This window comes from Haematobia irritans, chromosome 1 (assembly GCF_050003625.1).
Source record: "Haematobia irritans isolate KBUSLIRL chromosome 1, ASM5000362v1, whole genome shotgun sequence".
NCBI classification, from domain to species: Eukaryota; Metazoa; Arthropoda; class Insecta; order Diptera; family Muscidae; genus Haematobia; species Haematobia irritans.
In genome coordinates, this window is record NC_134397.1 from 87,576,202 (window position 1) to 87,597,024 (window position 20,823).

At 34.3% G+C, this 20,823-nt stretch overlaps 4 long non-coding RNA genes and 1 pseudogene across 4 annotated transcripts; 2 read left to right on the forward strand and 3 right to left on the reverse strand.

Moving 5' to 3' along the window:
* Window positions 1-7,128: 7,128 nt before the first annotated feature.
* On the reverse strand, window positions 7,129-8,235 carry LOC142221371 (cytochrome b5-like; annotated as a pseudogene).
* Window positions 8,236-8,825: 590 nt separating this feature from the next.
* Window positions 8,826-9,139, forward strand: LOC142239869 (uncharacterized). The gene is made up of 2 exons (XR_012723129.1): window positions 8,826-8,888; window positions 8,946-9,139. It is a non-coding gene; the product is annotated as an uncharacterized LOC142239869 (long non-coding RNA).
* A 1,815-nt stretch (window positions 9,140-10,954) lies between these two features.
* On the reverse strand, window positions 10,955-11,872 carry LOC142239873 (uncharacterized). Its single transcript, XR_012723130.1, has 3 exons — window positions 11,813-11,872; window positions 11,225-11,747; window positions 10,955-11,157 (listed from the first exon to the last, which is right to left on the reverse strand). It is a non-coding gene; the product is annotated as an uncharacterized LOC142239873 (long non-coding RNA).
* Window positions 11,873-12,446: 574 nt separating this feature from the next.
* LOC142239877 (uncharacterized) lies at window positions 12,447-13,156 on the forward strand. Its single transcript, XR_012723131.1, has 2 exons — window positions 12,447-12,899; window positions 12,968-13,156. It is a non-coding gene; the product is annotated as an uncharacterized LOC142239877 (long non-coding RNA).
* Window positions 13,157-18,862: 5,706 nt separating this feature from the next.
* Window positions 18,863-20,287, reverse strand: LOC142239890 (uncharacterized). Its single transcript, XR_012723132.1, has 2 exons — window positions 19,988-20,287; window positions 18,863-19,928 (listed from the first exon to the last, which is right to left on the reverse strand). It is a non-coding gene; the product is annotated as an uncharacterized LOC142239890 (long non-coding RNA).
* Window positions 20,288-20,823: the final 536 nt, after the last annotated feature.

Consider the following 20,823-nt stretch of genomic DNA (forward strand, 5'->3'; position numbering starts at 1 on the left):
GACTATATAATAAACACAAACGTTTGAAAAATGCTAAATTTCAACAATTTTTCAAACATTTTTCAAAGGATTAGGGTAATATTCAAGTTGAGAAATTGTTGAGAAAATCGCGTTCTCAACAAAAAACAGACATTACCCTCAACAGTGAAATTCAACACATTAGCAATAATATCTCAAGTGTTATTCTCAAATTGAAATGCATCGCTACCCTGCCAGCATTTCAATGTTCCATTTCATCCTCAAGGCCGGTATGCACCTCTAGCGAAAAATTTCATTCCCATAAGAAATGCATTGCTATTTATGCTAACGAAATTTTCGGTAGCGTTCAATTTCGTAAGCTGGTACGCACCTCTAATGAAAATAACAGGGTTGTCAAAAGCATATTTTGGCAGCAAACATTTAATTTATTACAATCATTGTGTGCGTAAAAGTTTTAAACGGTCTGTAAATAATAAACAATTTATTTTTGGAATATTTGGAACATATATTAAAAATTTTTAAAAGCGATTAGCTGGTTTAAAATTTGTGTACACAGCCCTGTTTTTTTGTTGTAGACTTAAATAAATTTTTGCTACCGAAAATTTCGCTAGAGGTGCATACCGGCCTTCATCGCTACCACAGACTCGTAAGTGACACTGCAACAATCGCCAACTGTGATAGTATTTTGCCATCACTATTCGCATGAAAGTATGTTACAAGAGATATTTTATATTTTGTGAAACACCAAGCGCAATTTGCTTATTATAATTTATTTCAATGAAAACGAAAATAAAGTGCTGAAAACATAGTTATTACGCTTAAAATTGTGAAAAGTAAATTGGTGAACAATTTTTGTCTTTCCAAATGGAATAAAGTGATAGTTTTTCAAATATTTTTCCAGACACGCTACCTCCATTGGGAATAAAAGTACTGGCTGGTAGACGCTACAACATTTAACTTACAACTTGTAACATCAACATTCAACACATTTAAATGTGATGTGATGGTCGTATAAATGTTATATTTATGAGAATTTATAAATGTTTCATAAAATTAATAAACATCTAAACAATCGTGTTTTACTTGACCACAATGATTCTTTTACAACTATCTTAAAATGCACTTTGTCTGATTGTTTGAAAGGGCTCTTATTGGCGTCCTTCTAAATGTATCCAGAAGGGCTCCTAATAATTGCCCTCATGCGATACTTTTTTGTAGTAACTTGGCGTGGTACAACTTCTCAATAGTGACGGCGCTTTTCCGAGGAGTTTTGGATATCGTATACGACTGTTTTCGACGTAGTGGGGATTCTCTGAAGCGCCCCCAAATTCAAAAAATGTTGGCAGGGTACTCAATAATTTGTCAAACAATTTTCGATGCGAGTCACATTCAAAATTAACATCAGGGCTGTTTTCTTTTTGCACTGGATAGAACTTTTGTATGGCAATCGTTGCACTGGTGTTCTATCCAGTGCAACTATCAGTGCAAGTCGCACCAGAGTCACCATTATATGCGAATTTTGTAGTTGTCAAAATATGAATTGGCAACTAACTAAAATACTGGGGAGGAACACATCTCAAGTGAATGTCACATACTGAAAAGAAGAAGAAACAAAAGCATGTAAATAAACAAAACAGAAGTATTTGTTTAAATTTTGTTTCACTGCAACAAAAACAGGAATATGTATCGAATTATGTAGAAATATCTAGTGGCCCAACTTTAAATGTAGCGTCTCTAACAACTTCCAATAAAGGAACTCTCACGGAAGTGACGATTTCATTTGGACATTTCGTCAAAGGCCTTCTCTGTATTTCGTGAGACTCACAATAATTATGGAGTTCGAAAAAATTTAACCGCGACTTAAATTTTTACAAAAACACCTTAAATGGCATGACAATCAGTGAAATGTGTTTTATTTTCCTACAAATCAAAGTTTAAATTGCATGGCTCGGGTGGTGGAAGTTTAGTACGAAGGTCCAAAGAAAAGTCTTAATCCAAGAAATAAAAACAGTTCCTTCAATAATGGTGGGGGTAATATTATGGTCTGGGGGTCGTTTTTTGGACATGTTATGGCTCCGATCTATAGAGTATAGAGGGCACTATGCTTTTGGAAATCTTCAAAAACAGTTTGTCCCATGTAATATTACCATAACAATCACGGGAAATACCGTCTACATGGATTATTCAGTGCGATCATGATCTCCAGCTCTCGTATAGTGTGCTAAAACAACTTATTTCTAATGAAAAAGTGTGTGTACTTGTACTCTATGTTTCGAATTCAGGCCAATGTCGTTCCTATGTTTAATAAAAAAATAATGTATTATACCCTTCATTGTGGACCAAATTCATTGATACCATCTCAAGTTTGTTGCGAGCTATATAAAGGTTGATATTCCCATATGCATGAATTTGAATCTGCACCGATTTAGACAAAATTGTATACACTTCAACAAAATCTATGTACTTAATATTTGAATCTAACTTTATGGGACGAAACATAATTTTAGTCAAAAAAAAAAAAATAATAATAATAATAATAAGAAAATCTGAAGTCTGGCGGGGCAGACTATAATATACACAACTTTGTATTTAGATCCACATTTTGATAAAATCTCAATCCTTCAATTTTGTTGAGTGCTTTGTATAAAGGTTTATGTTGCTATTTACCTCACTCGATTTGGACAATGTATATTGTAATACTTCTATAAAGAGTGCGACGCAGGGTATACATTTTTAGGCAATTTCGCAAAATTGAATTTATAATCGGTCGAAAGATTTATATTAGAGGTTTTTTAAGAATCAGTGACCATCAGCACGAAATAACATTATATGAAAATTTACTATAGAAATACATTTTCAATAAATATGCTAAATTCTGAGAAAATTTTCTATAGAAATAAAATTTTGACAAATTTTTCTATAGAAAAACAAGTAAGGAAAGTCTATAGTCGGACAGGGCCGACTATATTATACCCTGCACCACTTTGTGATCTACATTTTCGACACCATCTGAATTCCTTCAAATTTTTTGAGTGGTATATATAAAGATTTATGTTCCCATATACATGCATTTAAATCTGAACCGACAATATATTTAAGACCAAAATTCTATTGACTTAAAATTTATGTCGGCTAATGCCCTGGGGTGGAACACAATGTTAGTAAAAAACAAGTAAGTAAAGTCTAAAGTCGGGCTGGGCCGACTATATTATACCCTTCACCACTATGTATACCAACATTTGTGTTACCACCTTAACTACTTCAAATTTGCTGGGAGCTATGCAAAGGTTTGCATTTCCAGATACAAATACTTATAATGAAGAGAATATTTGTACAAAAACACTAGAATTAAAATCGGCTATCACCATGGGATGAAACACAATGTTAGTAAAAAATATGGGAAATATGAAGCGAGAGAAATTTTAATGCAAGTGTACAAAAGGACATTTATGATTTATCAGGCGATACATATGTATACCAAATATAGGAAAATTTTAGTAATATTTGCAATTTTTGCTACTCACCAGTGGCGATTTTAAAAGGATATTGGTAGATCTCGCCAAGATATGTGGTCAAGTGTGGGTTGTAACATATTATTTGGTCAAGTCGAGCGACTTGGAGCCTTATTTAAAAATCAACTGTTCTGTGGAAATTCTGGCACTACAGGATATGACTAAGATATGAGGAAATCATCACAGAGTTTTGTCTAAAGTGTGGGAATTTTGGTCATATTTGTAATAACTGGAAACACGAATATATGGGGGTTTTATCTAAATCTGAACCAAATCAGATCAAACTTTACACACTTAAATATCTAAAATATTAAAGATTTTAACCAAATTTAACACACATAACGACACCTAAATCTGAATCGATTTCAATCAAATTTACCAAGCATTGCTAGAATGTTAATTCTACTCTCTGTGCAAAACTTCACGAAAATCGGTAGTAAACTTTAGCCTCTGTTGTCATATGAGTCTAAATCGGACGAAAGATATATATGGGTGCTATATCTAAATTTGAACCGATTTCAATCAAATTTTGCACTCGTGACTATATGGCCAAGCGTTATGTTTGAGCAAAATTTCAACCAAATCAGGGTAAAACTCAGGCTGAATCCATATAAGTGCATATCGTACGAAAGATATATATGGAAGCTATATCTAAATCTGAACCGATTTCAATAAAATTTGGCACATTTGACTATACTACCAATTGTACTCCTAGTGCAAAATTTCTACCAAATTTGGGTTAAAATCTGGCTTCTAGGGCCGTATAAGTGGACGAAAGATATATATGGGAGCTATATCTAAATCTGAACCGATTTCTTCCAAAATCAATAGGGTTCTATTCTGACCCAAAACACATACTTGTGCCAAATTCGAAGTCGATTGGGCTTAAATTGCGACCTAGACTTTGATTACAAAAATGTGTTCACGGACAGACGGACATGGCTATATCGACTCAGGAGCCCACCCTAAGCATTTTTGCCAAAGACACCATGTGTCTATCTCGTCTCCTTCTGGGTGTTGCAAACATATGCACTAACTTATAATACCCTGTTCAACAGTGTGGCGTAGGGTATAAAAATTTTATAAATTGTTGTTCATTAGGCCGTGAAGTACAAAAATATAAAAGCAGACATCTACTGCTGTTTTTAGCAGACTTTTATATACTCATATACTCGTATACTCATAGATACTGGAAGTCGAGTCTGAATTTGGAAAATAAAGTTGTTAACTCGTTTTAAAGGATTTTAATAGCATATGGAGAACAAAAGCTGAAAAAAATAAAAACTTAAAATTCCCTTCCTAGAAAGAAGTACACAAAACCGAAATTTAAAAAAAAATGTGTCTTAAAAATATCCTTACTAGTATTCTCCGCTTCTTTGGCTCGGATTTAAAAAAAAAAGGAAAAAAAGGAAAGGGAAAAAGTAAATTTTTAAAGTAAAGACAAAATCTTTGTAACAGGACCTGCCTTTTTTTGAGTGTATACTGCTTAATTTTCATAAATAAGGAAATTCGGTTCATCTCCCAAACCTATACCAATGATACCCTTGCTTATGTTTACTAATTCGCATGGGGTGGTTTAGGGTATGATATAGTCGGCCCCGCCCAATACCGATATGGACCAATTTTTGTATGGTTGTTAGAAACCACATACTAACACCACGTACCAAATTTCAACCGGATCGGATGAATTTTGCCCCTCCAAGAGTCTCCGAAGGTCAAATCTGGGTATCGGTTTATATGGGGGCTATACGTGAAGTAATGCGATATGGCCCTTTTCCAATAAGATACGACCTATATCAATAACAACTTCTTGTGCCAAGTTTCAAGTCGATAGCTTGTTTCGAACGGAAGTTGGCGTGATTTCAACAGACGGACCGACCATCATCGGGTCGTATTTTTTCCAAAATGAGGCCGGTCAGGCAGTTACTGTGAATGGTGTTCGCTATCGTAAGATGATAACGAACTTTGTATGGCCCGAATTTGCCCCACAGCTAACGAAACAATGGCTCTTTTGCGCAACAAATTTAATGTCCGTGTTATCTCACGTAATGGCAATGCCAATTGACCGCCAAGATCATGTGATTTGACACCGTTGGACTTTTTTCTTTGTGGTTATTTGAGAGAAAAGGTGTACGTCGATAAGCCAGCAACAATTCAATAGCTAAAGGACGAGATAATTCGGCACATTAACGGCATAGAACCTCAATTATGCCCCAGCGTCATCGAAAATTTGGACCATCGGATGGAGGTGTGCCACCGAGGTCGCGGCGTCTATTTGGCCTATAGTTTGTTCCATACATAATTGAGTAATACGAATATACCATAATAAAATAAAATTACAATAATGTCCTAAATAGTTTGTGTTTTATTCAAAATCAACATCGGCCCTTGAAAATTTAACCACCCTATTCTTTATGGGGTCCTAGAGCAATTTTTCGATCTGTTACAAACGGAATGACAAACTTAAAAAACCACCATCTTATGGTGGAGGGTATAAAAATAGCATTTGGAATAGTATATAATAATAAAATTGCCTTCTTCATCATTATTTAGAAAATATTCACCAAGACAGTATGATTTTGGTTTGGATTTTGCGGTAAAATTTAAAATTTTCATGAATTTTTTAGATATTTACGCTTCATTTGTGTATAATTTTTCTATTCTTTAGTTAACCCTCTAATGCCCAATCCCGCCTTTAGGCGGGCTTCAATAAATAAGGAAGCTTTTAGTAAAACACACCTTAACACAATAAAAATGGGTAAAATAAAAAGAAAACAGTTGGAACTGTTCAAGAGGCTTTGCAGCATATACGGAATTTTACCTATAAAATTTTCTTGTTTAGTTTTCTTGCTTTTGTGTCGTTAACATTAAATATTTATTCAGATGGCCAAAAAATTGGGGCATTATCCAAACATAATCCAAAAATGAATAAAGTTAAGTTAATTTGCTGAAGAAATAATAATTCCGATAACTAAAATAAACCTAATTTTTTTAATGGTTACATTTTCTTAATACATTTTAAAATAATAAAAACTTTTGTCTTACACTTTTCGACATTTTTTATTTTCACGGCGAAAGCTTAGGGAAACCTTGAAAATAAAAAATGTAAAAACAAGTGTAATGAAACTTAGTTTTTATTGATGGAACCATGAACGCCTAAATGTTTTTTAACATATTGAAAAATTTTGAAAGAAAATCTTCACTCCAGCGCCTCTAAAATGGGATTTCGTGATAAAGACTCCTTGCTCCAACAAGCAAACACCTCAAACACACGGCCTGGGATGTGAAAATATGGCTCCTTCACAACACTAAATATCTCAAAACGCAACCACAAAGCCCAGGTAGCAACCCCATTGAAAACTAGGATCTTATTTGGAACCGTGGATCGGACAAAACCAAATTTCATCTTGGACAGCCCTTAAAAAAAGTGTTACAAGAAGAATGGGGCAAAATCTCTCAAGAAACGTGTCGATGCCAAGACGACTGGAAGCCATTTGCGCTAACAAAGGGTACTATTCCAAATACTAAGTGGACCAAAATAATGTCTCATACAATGTGATTACTGATACGACGAATACTTTTGTGAGCTTTTTTTTGTAGTTTTTTTGATTTAATGATTAAAAATAATACAATAAAATTAATTTCACGATTTTTGTTTACGTTTTGCTGTTATGTATATCCATGGAAACATTTTAATAAAACTTTTTCATATAAATGTTAAGCGGTTTGCGATTTCAAGATATAAAAAAGAATATTTTTGTGAGTCACTGTATATGTTTTGTTTTTGTTTTTTGTATGACTTGTTTTATGGTCTAAAACAGCAAGAAATCCCTTTCTCAACTAAATATACAAATAAACTTGCGATATTTGTTTGTGGCTGGTGGTGGTGATGTTTTTCTCTGCCTACAATTATTGGTATTTCGTTCCAAAGAAAAACTTATAAACCAAGGTGGCTATTAAACCCAAGACAAAAGGCATCAGCCATGACTTCATTACGATTCCTCGTTCTTTTGCTGAGTATTCCATGTGGGTTCGGATTTTTCTGGAACATTTGTACGCTCTTCAGCAACTAGTTAACCGATTTTGTATTGTTGCATCATTTCACGGGCATATGAACTGTGACCAACTTCTTCGAAATTTTCTGTAGCATCTTTACCAGCTTGTTCGATCAAGACTTCTTCACCACCAGGATGCTCATTGAGAAAAGGGGTCACGTCATACACGTTGTTGTGGATTATGAACCAATTCTTTTCTTTTGTAATATTTTTGGCAACTTCGGCGTGGGTAAATTATTTTACATTTTGCGATGACATGGTGTTTAATTAAATAATTTGTGGTATTAAGTTGAATTATATTTCCTGTATATTCTCTCCCTCTTGTGATGGCTGGCCGAAGTCTGTAATTCTACGTTAACTAGGCTTTTGTGATTTTGATGCAATTGGCATATCCATTTCTATACCACACATGCTTGTGGTATTAGCCACTTGTAAATCCACCACTTGAGCAAATTCCCATATTTCCACGCGTTTGGTTGATAAACATGACGCACTGAATCTGTTTCCACGCACGTAGCTGTTGCCAGCAGTCATTTGTTTTTGAAAGGCAAGCAGCAAATCCTTTAAAATTAATAATCACTCTTTCGTTTTTGGTACACTTATTTCTATAAATTGATTATTAAATGTATACCCCCTATTTTTATTTGTAAACAATAACTTTGATTTTGACATTTGACGACCAAGTGTTGCCAATCAAAATCGAAAATTGAACTGGTTAGTCGTTTTGCGTTTTCTTTTTGCACTGGTTATCAGTGCAATAAGAAAACAGACCTATCGTTGCAAATACTTTTCAACCTAAATTTGTATGAATGATATCCCCACTTCAAATTGAAAGTCAAAGCCAAAATTCTATGAATTTTGTATAATTTATTCATTTTTATCAAAATAAAATATATAATAATACACTACACTACATAATACACTACAATACCAATTGATAAATAATAATCTTATTAAACATATCAATAAATAAGAACAAAAAAAAAAAAAAAAACAACAAAACTTTAAATATCTTAAACATAATTAGTAAACACTTTTGCATTGATAATTCGATTTCCTTCCTTTTGGTATCATAAAACAACATTAAAATTTATTAACATGCGGGCAATTTGAAATTAGGAACGTACCGGACCGCGTGTTAGAATTGATTTCCAGCAGAAGGAATTCACAAAATATCAACTTTAAACTGATAATAACATATGAATTAAACTGACGATGTGATGCACATTTTCATCCAGAAGTTGTTGATTTCAACAATTTATTGTTTTTAACAATTTAACAATTAAATAAAAACGAAAATAAAGTTCTGAAAACATAGATTATACGCTTAAAATTGTGAAAGGTATATTGGTGAACAATTTGGTGATTTTCCAAATGGAATAAAGTGATTGTTTTTCAGATATTTTACAGACACGCTGCCTCCATGGAATAAAAACACTGGTTGATAGACGCAGCAACATGTAACTCGCTACTTGTAACTCAACATCATCATTAATGCCAAAAATTATGTTAAATGTAATGTGATAGTGGTATAAATGTTATATTTTTAAGAATTTGTAAATGTTTAATCAAATTAATAAATATCTAAACAAACGTGTTTTACTCGACCACAATGATTCTTTTACAACTATCTTAAAATGCACTTTTTCTGATTGTTTGGAGGGTCCCTTATTGGCGTCGTTCTAAATTGATCTATAAAGGCACCTAATAATTGCACTCATGCGAAACATTTTTGTAGTAACTTGGCGTGGTACAACTTCTCAATAGTGACGGCGCTTTTCCGACGAGTTTTTGATGTCGTATATGATTGTTTTCGACGTAGTGGGGATTCTCAAAAGAGTCCCCAAATTCAAAAAATGTTGGCAGGGTTGTAGCGTCTATCAGCCAGTGCTTTTAATCCCAATGGAGGCAGCGTGTCTGGAAAAATATTTGAAAAACTATCACTTTATTCCATTTGGAAAGACAAAAATTGTTCACCAATATACCTTTTACAATTTTAATACGACGTTCTCACCAAGCATGTTTTGGGGTTTGAAATGTTTTCCCTTTATAAGCATATTAAAACGAGTCGTTTTCCCCATATAAAAAATCAAGTCCAAAACACAAGTTGCATACATTGCATATATGTGAATTTCTAGTTTCCATGGTAACTGTAAAACTAAAACATCTCAACTCGGTGTGAACGGTGAAATGTTTTGGAAAAACGAATGAGGAAAACGAGTCAGTGGGAACATAGCATAAACAAAATAACTAAGTTTTCAGCACTTCATTATCGTTTTTATATAAATAAATTATAAGAAGCTAGTTGTACTTTCACAAAATATAAAATGGCTCTTGTAACAATGTGTATGGCAAACTACTTTCATGCGAATAGTGATGGCAAAATACTATCACAGTTGGCGATTGTTGCAGTGTCACTTACGAGTCTGTGGTAGCGATGAGTTTGAAATGGAACTTTGAAATGCTGGCAGGGTTGAGTTAACATAATACTTACATATAATCAAAATTATGAATGAAAACAGACATATTTCTGTAATGTCTACTTACCTTTAAAGGTAAGTACTACCCAATAAACACAAACGTTTGAAAATGCTAAATTTCAACAATTTTTCAAACATTTTTTCAAAGGATTAGGGTAATATTCAAGTTGAGAAATTGTTGAGAAAATCGCGTTCTCAACAAAAAACAGACATTACCCTCAACAGTGAAATTCAACACATTAGCAATAATATCTCAAGTGTTATCCTCAAATTGAAATGCATCGCTACTCAATAATTTGTCAAACAATTTTCGATGCGAGTTCAAATCCAAAATTAACATCGCTGCAAATACTTTTCAACCTAAATTTGTATGAATGATATCCCCACTTCAAATTGAAAGTCAAAGCCAAAATTCTATGAATTTTGTATAATTTATTCATTTTCATCAAAATAAAATACATAATAATACACTACATTACATAATACACTACAATACCAATTGATAAATAATAATCTTATTAAATATATCAACAAATAAGAAAAAAAAAAAAAACAAACAAACAACAAAACTTTAAATACCTTAAACATTATTAGTAAACACTTTTGCATTGATAATTCGATTTCCTTCCTTTTGGTTCCTTCCTTTTATTAACATGCGGGCAATTTGAAATTACCCTGCCAACATTTTTTGAATTTGGGGGCGCTTCTGAGAATCCCCAGTACGTCGAAAACAATCATATACGATATCAAAAACTCGTCGGAAAAGCGCCGTCACTATTGAGAAGTTGTACCACGCCAAGTTACTACAAAAAGGTTTCGCATGAGTGCAATTATTAGGTGCCTTTATAGATCAATTTAGAACGACGCCAATAAGAGACTCTCCAAACAATCAGAAAAAGCACATTTTAAGATAGGGGTAAAAGAATCATTGTGGTCGAGTAAAACACGTTTGTTTAGATATTTATTAATTTGATTAATTATTTACAAATTCTTAAAAATATAACATTTATACCACTATCACATCACATTTAACATAATTTTTTGCATTAATGATGAGGTAGAGTTACAAGTAGCGAGTTACATGTTGCAGCGTCTATCAGCCAGTGTTTTTATTCGATGGAGGCAGCGTGTCTGTAAAATATTTGAAACACAATCACTTTATTCCATTTGGAAAATCAAAAATTGTTCACCAATATACCTTTCACAATTTTAAGCGTAAAATCTATGTTTTCAGAACTTTATTTTCGTTTTTATTTAAATAAAATATAACAAGCTGGTTGCGCTTGGCGTTTCACAAAAAATAAAATGGCTTTTGTAAAAGTAGTGATGGCAAAATACATGTATGAAGTACATTTTGTACTTTATGATATGCTGCCCCCCATCACAGTAGGATGGTTGTAGTGACATTTACGAGTCTGTGGTAGCGATGAAGATGAAATGGAACTTTGAAATGCTGGCAGGGTAGGAACGTACTGGACCGCGTGTTAGAATTGATTTTCAGCAGAAGGAATTCACAAAATATCCATTTTAAACTGATAATGACGATGTGATGCACATTTTCATCCAGAAGTTGTTGATTTCAACAATTTGTTGTTTTTAACAATTTAATTGGTTGCACTTGTAATGTTTCTGGAAACTTTTTCTTGTCGATAAGCCACTCATTTTTCATTGGTCAGCTTCTTATTGTTTGCAAGAATGTAGCATCCAAAGATTTTAGTTTTCTGCAAAGAGATTTAAATTTAGTGACTTCTTTAAAGTGTTGATTTAATTTTTCATATTGACGTACCAATTATTATAAACTATTTGAAGCAGTTCCAGTTAATTGTCCACCATTTTTTCATTGGTCAGCTTTTCAATGTTTTCAAGAACGTAGAATCCATAATTTTAGTTTTCTGCAAAGAGATATACATTTAGTGACTTCCTTAAAGTTTTATTTCATTTTTTATTTTCACTTACCTATTTTTACAAACTATTTGGTTATTTTTCTAAAATTTTCCATTTTTTTATTTCTTGCAAGTGACCAAGAACTTCGTTGCACAAATAAGTATTGAAAACCACATGGTTTTTTCGTTGCATTTTAGGGTAGTGTTTTGTCAAAGTTTTCTCATATTATCTTCAACACCTTTTCAAAGATTTCGTCAACATTTTGGCAAATTGGAAGTAATTCGCAAACAATTTGAAGATGTATGGAAGATGAGCTATTTCAAGTCAAGTGGATTTATGTTGAAAATTATATTTATCCTCAAACTGAAAAGTTGTTGCATTTGAAAAACGCTCATCCTGTGTTTATTGGGTATGTTCGACTTTCGCGTTGTAATTTTCGCGGTTAATTTATTAAAACAGTTCAATATAAAGGAGATATGCCCTGCCAGCATTTCAAAGTTACATTTCATCCTCGTCGCTACCACATACTCGTAAATGACACTACAACAATCGCCAACTGTGATGGGGAAGCATATCAAAAAGTACAAAATGTACATGAAAGTATTTTGCCATCACTATTGTTACAAGAGCCATTTTATATTTTGTGAAACGCCAAGCGCAACTAGCTTTTTATAATACATTTCAATAAAAAGGCAAATGAAGTGTTGCAAACATAGTTAAAATTGTGAAAGGTATACCCTGCCAGCATTTCAAAGTTCCATTTCATTCTCATCGCTACCACAGACTCGTATGTGACCCTGCAACAATCGCCAACTGTGATAGTATTTTGCCATCACTATTCGCATGAACGAATTTTGCCATCACTATTGTTACAAGAGCCATTTTATATTTTATGAAACACCAAGCACAACTAGCTTCTTATAATTTATTTAAATAAAAACGATAATGAAGTGCTGAAAACATAGTTATTTCGCTTAAAATTGTGAAAGGTATATTGGTGAACAATTTTTGACTTTCCAAATGGAATAAAGTGATAGTTTTTCAAATATTTTTCCAGACAGGCTGCCTCCATTGGGAATAAAAGCACTGGCTGATAGACGCTACAACATGTAACTTGCAACTTGAAACTCAACTTCAATCTTTTATTAATGCATAAAAATATGTTAAATGTGATGTGATAGTCGTATAAATGTTATATTTATGAGAATTTATAAATGTTTAATAGAATTAATAATCATCTAAACAATCGTGTTTTACTTGACCACAATGATTCTTTTACAACTATCTTAAAATTCACTTTCTCTAATTGTTTGAAGGGGCTCTTATTGGCGTCTTTCTAAATCTATCCAGATGGGCACCTAACAATTGCACTCATGCGATACTTTTTTGTAGTAACTTGGCGTGGTACAACTTCTCAATAGTGACGGCGCTTTTCCGAGGAGTTTTGGATATCGTATACGACTGTTTTCGACCTAGTGGGGATTCTCAGAAGCGCCCCCAAATTCAACAAGTGCTGGCAGGGATATTGGTGAACAATTTGCGAATTTCCAAATGGAGTATAGTGATAGTTTTTCAGATATTTGTCCAGACACGCTGCCTCCTTCTAGAACACACTGGCTGATATACGCTGCAACATGTAATTTGCTACTTGTAACTCAACAGCATTCTTTTATTAATGCAAAAAGTTATGTTAAATGTGTTGTGATAATATAATTGTTATATTTATAAGAAATTATAAATGTTTAATCAAATTAATAAACATCTAAACAATCGTGTTTTACTTGACCACAATGATTCATTTACAACTATCTTAAAATGCACTTTTTCGGATAGTTTGAAGGGGCTCTTATTGGCGTCGTTCTAAATTTATCTAATAATTAAACTCATGCGATACTTTTTTGTAGTAACTTGGCGTGGTACAACTTCTCAATAGTGACGGCACTTTTGCGAGGAGTTTTGGATATCGTATACGACTGTTTTAGACGTGGTGGGAATTTTCAGAAGCGCCGTCAAATTCAAAAAATGTTGGCAGGGGATTAACTCAATTGATGTGCAATTTATTGTTCCTCTAGATTTCGGCAAGACTACAGAAATATGTCCATCTTCATTTATAATTTTGATTATTTCTGAAAAAGTAATCGCGAAAATAAAGTGATTTTCAACTCGAAAACGGAACATAGTACACACCTTAAAAATGAATTATGGTGATTTGTAAGTTGCAATTCTGCTATATTCCAGCGTCTATCAGTCAGTGTTGGTCAAAATTTAATCTAAATAACGAATAAAAAGATAACGAATAAATTGCGCTTTATAGACTATCAGTTATTCCGGACGATAGTGGTCGTGTCGAACATATCCCATATATTGTGCACATTATAAGTTAATACCGAAGGCATAATCGGTACTGCTGCATGTTTATGGGATCGATAACACATTTACGGATTATTTAGTCATCGCCGACAAGTCGTACAGGCTCGGCTATAAAAAGGAGATTCCTTGTCTTTGAGCTTCTTGCATGCAATCGGGTCATAAGCGTTGGAAGGCCTCTGGGGAGGGGGCTTAGACCCCTCCAGAAAAATTTTAGCCCCCCCCCCCAGAATTTGAAAACCTATTTACGATTTTCCATTGTTTTTATATATCCAGCAAAAAAGCGTTACCAAAAAGTAGTGAAAATGTTATATTTGGATCCGGAAGTGGTGGAAAATTGCCGCAGAAGTTATGAATTTAACATGGGATTGTCCTAGGACGTATGTCCACCATTTCAACAGCTGTTGCACTGAATTTGAATCACTTTTTAGGGTGTGATCTGAATTCAGTGTTTTGAATGTGAATTAAAAATTTGTGTGATATGTTTCCAAATAATTTTATTTTTATTTTTTTAATGCATTCTTACACCGAAACGTTTGACCTCGAACATTTCCAAAAATTATCGATATTTCTAGAATAGATTTGGCTTTTTTGCGCCAAAATGTTATTAATTTTTACCCTTTTTTAACGAATTTAAAAAAATACAAATTAAAAATATGAAAAAAGTTGTAGAAATTGAATTTAAAAACTTCAACAATTAGCATCTTAATAAGGACATTTCTGGAAGTGATTTTACCATAAAGTTGTGTCTTTAGAACAACTTCCAATTTTTTTTTTTTGCTGGGAAAAATTATGGAACTATTAGTTGCTTTATTATAAATTAATTGTGTAGTTATGTTGAAGTCTGACTTTTTATTCATTTTTATAAAATAAAATATTAACCATCTAATAGATAGATTTCTACACTGATGGCTCCAAATTGGATGGACAAGTGGGGTTCGGAGTATATTCTAATGATCTGGAACTTCGAATAGCGAAAAGATTACCTAATCACTATAGTGTTTTTCAGGCTGAAATATTAGCAATAAGAGAGATGGCGAATTGGCTGAGAAGTAATGTTCCAAAAAATGTGGGCATTAATATATACTCAGACAGTCAACCTGCAATAAAATCCTTGGACTCTGTGTTCCTCAACTCGAAGACGGCCATCGACTGCCGCAAATCTCTCAATGAGATGGCTGAGCAGTACAATATTCACCTAATATGGGTGCCTGGCCATAGGAACATACCGGGGAACTGCGAAGCGGATGAGTTGGCAAGGCTAGGGACTACCTTACATATTCCAGGGGAACTAGAATTTGTTGGTATGCCCCTAGCTACCTGCAAGCTCATGCTGCGTGAGAAGGCTGTTATGATGGCAAATGTTCGATAGGAGAATTGCAAGGGTTGTAACGACACCAAGCAAATATGGCCCCATTTCAACTTAAACCGCACACTAGATATGCTAATGTTCTCGAGACGTCAGATATCACTCCTGATATCTGCTATAACGGGTCGCTGCCTGATAGGCGATTTTGCAAAAACTATTGGCGCGAAGTATAATGACTATTGTATGAGCTGTCATGATGCGGAGGAAAAAGAATCAATTAAACACCTCTTGTGTGAGTGTCCTGCATTTTGTGTAAAGCGCAAGCAACTTTTAGGAGCATATAGCTTCAGATTACTGGCGGATCTCGAAAACGTTAACTTAAGCAGTCTGCTACTGTTTTTGGAACAATCTGGTTGGTTCAACAAAGAAAAATAATCAAGAAGGTTCAGCGGTTAAAACTAGAAGTGCCCATATGTAATAGGTACTTTTAGTTAATGTGGTATCACAATGGACTGAATAGTCTAAGTGAGCCTGAATCTTAATCGGGCTGCCGCTTTAACCTAACCTAACCTAACCTAACCCTCTAATGCACCAATTTTTTTGCCACAAGAAAAATTTATACGGTAAAATTCAGTATATGCTGCAAAGCCTCTTGAACAGTTTTAACGAAATTTTCTTTTTATTTTACCCAGTTTTGTTGTCTTAAGGTGTGTTTTACTAAAGGCTTCCTCATAAAGGGTGATTTGTTAAGAGCTTGATAACTTTTTTTTTTAAAAAAACGCATAAAATTTGCAAAATCTCATCGGTTCTTTATTTGAAACGTTAGATTGGTCCATGACATTTACTTTTTGAAGATAATTTCATTTAAATGTTGACCGCGGCTGCGTCTTAGGTGGTCCATTCGGAAAGTCCAATTTTGGGCAACTTTTTCGAGCATTTCGGCCGGAATAGCCCGAATTTCTTCGGAAATGTTGTCTTCCAAAGCTGGAATAGTTGCTGGCTTATTTCTGTAGACTTTAGACTTGACGTAGCCCCACAAAAAATAGTCTAAAGGCGTCAAATCGCATGATCTTGGTGGCCAACTTACCGGTCCATTTCTTGAGATGAATTGTTCTCCGAAGTTTTCCCTCAAAATGGCCATAGAATCGCGAGCTGTGTGGCATGTAGCGCCATCTTGTTGAAACCACATGTCAACCAAGTTCAGTTCTTCCATTTTTGGCAACAAAAAGTTTGTTAGCATCGAACGATAGCGATCGCCATTCACCGTAACGTTGCGTCCAACAGCATCTTTGAAAAAATACGGTCCAATGATTCCACCAGCGTACAAACCACACCAAACAGTGCATTTTTCGGGATGCATGGGCAGTTCTTGAACGGCTTCTGGTTGCTCTTCACTCCAAATGCGGCAATTTTGCTTATTTACGTAGCCATTCAACCAGAAATGAGCCTCATCGCTGAACAAAATTTGTCGATAAACACATTTCGAACCGAACACTGATTTTGGTAATAAAATTCAATGATTTGCAAGCGTTGCTCGTTAGTAAGTCTATTCATGATGAAATGTCAAAGCATACTGAGCATCTTTCTCTTTGACACCATGTCTGAAATCCCACGTGATCTGTCAAATACTAATGCATGAAAATCCTAACCTCAAAAGAATCACCCTTTATAACGAAGCTCGCCTAAAGGCAGGATTGGGCATTAGAGGGTTAAGTGAATCTATAACTTCAGTCTATTAATTTTTAGCTAGGAGGGCAATAGCCCCCCCTAGGAAAATTGTCTAGGTACGCTAATGAATCGGGTGCTTCTTGCATGCAATAGTCTGAGGATAACCCAAGGCATATTAATAGAGGTAAAGTCAAGAGCAAACGAGTGTACCCCCATGATATTAATAATGTCAAACTAAAATGGCAGATGGCATTTTGTGTATGTGTAGTGTTGTTGTATTGTTGAAGGCATATATAAAGGAGAAAGTAGTTAAAAAGAAAACATCAACATTGTTGGATACTAACAATGATTCTCCATGTAACAAAGAACGTGCTGCACACGCATCACAGACGAAACATCAAAAAGTTGCCACCCAAGTTGGCAACTTGGTTAAACAGGAACCTCAAAACAACGATTTGGAAAATACAATGGCACTTATCGATGGACGAACCACAGTGGAACAGAATAAACTGTAACTCCGTCTGGACTTAACATTCTTCCAATTCAAATATACAAGAGCAACCTTCATTGGAAAGTGGTCTTGTCAAAAAGGAACCGCTGTACACCGCAATACCAAATGTGGCGGAACATTCTGGAAATTCAGAGCAAATTGTAACTCCACCAAGACCTAATAATGCACCACCACCATCTTCTGAAAATGATACAGTTTGTGATCATTACAATACATTGGTCAATAATATAGATAATTCCCGATCGAATACACAAGCCCAATCTTCTTTTGCAAGTGGTGTGGTCAAAGCGTAGTCATTCACGGTCACCACATGCTAGACGTCATAGAAATCGGTCACGTTATCCCCCAACAAGAAAACGCTCAGCGACACCAGAGCAAAGGAAACAAATCTAATGCGATGTATTGAAATGTCTGAAATGGGCGATAGAACTGAAATACCTCCGACATCTAAAAGGCATCAATCTGACGTGGCTGTGAGCCATGAGAGCCATACTACAAAAGAGTTACCTTTGTCTGTGCCAGCCATTGAAATTCATGATAAACCGGTTTATAGTAAGTGATGTATATAGGTGGGCAGCTCCATGTATGTTTTATTTTTAATATTTTAAATTTCCAAAGGGTTTACAACCGCATTTGCCAGAAATTAGGAATGACTGTTGGGCGAGGCAAAAAAAGATCGAGGTATATATTTTTTTGGCTTTGTGTGAATGAGAATTTAAAGTAACATCTAATTTTTATGCAGCAATACATGGTACATGGTGTGAATATATGGTATCTAACAACCAATCAAAAATTGGTCCATATCGGCCCATAATTATATATAGCCCCATATAAACCGATCCCCCGATTTGGCTTGCGGAGTCTCTAAGAGAAGCATCATCCGTTCCGGCTGAAACTTGGTACATGATGTTACATGCAAAAATTGGTCTATATCGGCCCATAATTATATATAGCCCCATATAAACCGATCCCCCGATTTGGCTTGCGGAGTCTCTAAGAGAAGCATCATCCGATCCGGCTAAAATTTGGTACATGATGTTAGTATACACCCTCTAACAACCATACAAAAATTGGTTTAAAGAAAAAATTGGCAAAAGTAAAACATAACTCTCAGTTTATTTTCAAAATTGTATACCAATAAAATACATTAACCTAATGTTAAAATATAGTGGCAGTAACCTGCAATCCTTTTATCTGTTATTTTCAATTCAGCAACGTTCAGAATTTTCTGCATTTCCAAATTGTCTATATTTTTTTTTGGGGGGGTTTAGCCAATAAAATAAATTCATTATATGCTTTTTGCCGTTGAGGACGTTGTGGGCGCCCATTACCTGAATAGTTTGTAAATGCTCTACAACCTTGTACAGGACATTCTTTCCCGGGCCGTATAATTTACACAATTCATTGTTTTGTACTATATCGCAGAGAATTACACTGTAACGCAATTTTCAACTTTTTGGCTCCAAACAAAAAATCACTTATCCCTGTGATAATAGTTCGAGCTGTAGTCGAAAAACGGAAAAAATCGGTGAAACCATCGTAATTTTTTTCACATTCTTGGTGTTTTGAGCATGAAGATGACATTTTTCCGCCATAATATATTCATCACTTTTGTTGGCCGAGTAAAGTGCTACATCTTTGCTGAAGATTTCAAAATACAATTCACAGCAGTTTTCGAGCTATGGCCATGCGAAAATTGCAAAAATGTGCCCAAAATCGAATTTGGCGAATAAACTTTTTAGGCTCATAAAAAACGCACGGAAACCAATCTAGCAAAATTCAGAAATCACTTTTGTCCTCTCATCGAGTACTTTCAGCTGGGATAAGTGATTTTTTGTCCGATTTCGCTAAATTTGTTATCAAGAAAAGCTTTAAAGCAGCTGCGTAGTAATTTGATTGTGGATTCTTTACGTAATTGCGTCAGTTTAAGACCACTTTCCAATAGTAAAGCACGCAAAGCCGAACCCAACGATCGTAATTATCAAATTTTCTTCCCTCTGCGTTTATATTTTTAGTCATATAATTGAGGACAGAGTTAAACCGTGCAGACTCTCTATCGAGGGCTTCTGCATAGAAGCGACACATTTGAAATCCAATGGTAATATTTTGTTGAAGACAAAACATGGAATTTGTTGATGATTTTCCTTTCAGATTTTGTTTTATCTGGAATAGGAGAATATTTGTCATTGTATTCCTAAGGAATATATAATAGCAATAATTACCTTCATCGGTTTCAATATGTTGATGTTAGGATATGATGTTTGCAAGAAATGAATGTGGGTTGAATGTGGGTCATTAACATATATTTGCCTTATGCCTCCATCATATTGTGATTCTTTCAGCTGTTACCGAATTGTAATTATGCGAACTTCGAATTCGGTTTTTGTGAACATATTATTTATAAATAAAAGAGTTTTGAAAGAAAATTCTTTTATTTTCTCTCCAGTTTCTAACAAGTAGTCAAAAGTCTCGTAAAACTAACACCATACAAATAACACAATGTAAATAAAAGCAATATGTATGTAAACAAAGAATGTAAACAAACCTACTAAACGTAAACAAAGCCTTTGACAAGATGAATGTCGACCGGATCCGCTTAGCATTGGACAAGAATTTAGCCGTTACGCCAAATTCAAAATCCTTGTGCAGGAGGTTGTCACTGACTCTACGGCCAATCTGCTAAAAATAGCAACAGATTATTTCACTTCACACTTTATGGAAGTAAAGTATAGATTTGGAAATAACATTGCTACCACAATGATTATATAAACATTATTTCTAATTTAGGTTATTCCTAAATAATACGTTAATGATTATAAATTTATATAACTCAAACATTAGAATGTAATTATATAATACAGTCCACTAACTTAAGAATATAGCCCGGCAGAATGTTGGGAGATCTGGGCACTTGAGGCGTGTTTAATAACCCGATAATTAAAACGCAGTTCTTTTCAAATAACAAGAATCTACAATTTATTTGTTTAACTGATAGGTTTCACTTATTTGCTCTACGATGTGTACTGTATAAACTTTAGCTTACGACTGACTTGACAGC